We start from the raw sequence: 2,688 nt of genomic DNA on the forward strand, positions 1-2,688 counted from the left end.
TTTTGGATTGCTAAGGTAATTAATCCTTCCTTTACCCTTTTAATTCGAATCGTTGGTGTGATGGTTGTTAGATTTCAATTTTAAATGTTAGTTTTGTGGCATGTAATTGTATGCGCTGTTTTGATTTGGTTTTCTTTATTATTGTATCAAATTCATTGTCAATACTTGTTGGGCATTTGTTGTAGTCGTTTATGCTCTCTAGAATTCGGTTCGTTCATGCGTTGTATGGATTTCTTAAAAGGGGAATGTTAGGGCTGTCCATAATTTCATTGCCATGATGTTGTTGTTTAAAGAATTAGATTGCTATAAATTGTTTTAGTTTGATTTTGTTATAGGGCTGTAAATAATTGAATTAACCTGTGTTTGGTGATTAAAAATCAAATTGACAGAGTTGGATTAGTTTGGTTTGAGCATATCAAATTGTTTGTTATTTGGCTTGATAATCATGATCAATTGATATGTTTTGGTTAGAGGTTTTGAAACTGAAAATGTAATTGGTTTAAGCTTTTGAGATGAATTGGATTCATTAAAGTGTCATGGCATGGTTGTTTTGAGGTTGGCTTGTTTTGCCGATTTTGGCTAAATGTTGAATTTGTTGTCATGTAATGTTTTGATTGTTTAAATAAGTTAGTTGGGTTGTTTAACATTATTGATTAATATTGGATTGTTGTTAACATGTTAGTATGATGTATAAATTATTGTAAATCTTGATTGGGCATGTTTAATGTTAGAGGGCATGCTAAGGTGATTGTATATTTTATGTTGGCCGTTTGAACATGTTTGCCCATTGAGGACTTTTGTCGAGAACCTTATGAGCGTTATGATATTTTAGTTATTGAGTTCTTATTGAGTTCCTTGTTTTCAAAATGGATTTCATAGTTTATCAAAAGATGACCTAAATATTAAACTCTGGTTTTACTCTGGGTGGATTTTGGTTCGGGTTAGACTTGGCTCGCCCGATTTGTGAGAAGACGCCTTGCAATTGTTGTAACTTGGCTGACTCACCATGTTGGTTTTAAACTTGGTTTATGGATTTAACTAAGTTATCTGAAATGGATTTTCGGATCATGTTTTCAAAGTGGGAACTCAATTTGACTTAACTGATTGTATGACTTTGGTGACAGTCCGAGTAAGTATGATTATTCCACGTTAGTTTATGCTTTGGCATTTTGACTATATATGTATAATGGCGTTATGATGGTTTATACGTTGGCTTGATTGATATATGTGCTATATGTGGTGTCTAGTACTCTCTAGAGTTAGGGGATGATATTAATTATTATATATATTTTCTTAGACCCGTCGACTGCTCGTGCTTCGGAGTCGGATCAGGTTGAGTTGCTTGTCAAGTTTTCACGTGGATTTGCAAGCAGTGAGTTTGTACTTACTATTTACCGCTTTATTAAGTAAATTGTTATTTTAATATATAAATATATATTGTATGTATATTTCGAACTGTTTTTCCATTATGGCTTTTAGTTGGAACATGCTACCTAATGGGCATCATTAGGACTGTGTGCGCACCGGTATTGATCTAGACAAGGTATGTGATATGTGGTGGTAACTCGGTGTGAGCATAGCTCTCGGGACCAGTAGAGTAACTCGGTGTAGCTCAGCTCTCGGGACTCTGGTTATTGATAAAGAATGGTCGGTGGTAACTCGGTGTAGCTCAGCTCTCGGGACCAGGCCTACTGGATTATGGAAATTATTTAGTATTGTGGATTAGGGTTCCAACTATTATCCGTAATATCGTTATTAAATGTTTTAAACGGTTTTAAAAGGTTTTCCACTTAATAAATGTAGATAGTGGTATAAAGTCATCTCAGTATATCTGACCCCGTTGTTTTCCCAATTTTCCCAGAGTTATGATCTGAGAGAGTCTGGTGATCTCCGCATTTACTTTTCTTCGGAGGTTCCATTTATTTTTGATAAACTGTAAAACTGCTTTATTCTTAGACCGCAATAGTAACTAGACGTCTTTATTATTACTGTATATTTTGTCGGATTGGTTCGACTGGTTATATTGCTTTGGCATGATTATAATACTTACATTGATTTATGATAAATCTATATTAGTCTCGGAATTGGCTAAGCATGTTATATTAATTGTGGAATATTATAACTGCTAGATTTAGGTTGAAGTCTCGGTTGCCCCCGAGCATTGGTTTTCTGCAGGTTTATGTGTTTATATGTTAATTGAAAGGCTTGCTACGGGTTTTGGTACTACATTACCCATACCCTAGCGCCGGTCGCGATTCATGAAAATGGGTCGTGACACTTCATAATCGACCCCTTGCCTTTGGCGAAACCCTTTCGCAACAAGCCTAGCCTTAAAAGTCTCCACTTTTCCATCAGCACCAATTTTACGCTTGAAGATCCATTTGTTCCCTATTAGTATAATACCATCGGGTGGATCGACTAGCTCCTAAACTTTGTTATTGTACATGGAATCCATTTTGGATTTCATAGCTTCAAGCCATCTTGAAGAATCTATATTACATATAACTTCTTCATAAGTAGAAGGATCAGCAATTTGATCATTTTCTCCATGAATAAAAACTCTTGAATATCACGAAGATAACCATATCTCTCTGGTGGATAAGATACTTTACTTGATCTTCGAGGTATTTTTGTAGATTTTACTAATTCTGGTTCACCATAGGTTTGATCAATCTCCATTGTATCATT

The sequence above is a fragment of the Mercurialis annua genome, linkage group LG8, assembly GCF_937616625.2.
Source record: "Mercurialis annua linkage group LG8, ddMerAnnu1.2, whole genome shotgun sequence".
NCBI lineage: Eukaryota > Viridiplantae > Streptophyta > Magnoliopsida > Malpighiales > Euphorbiaceae > Mercurialis > Mercurialis annua.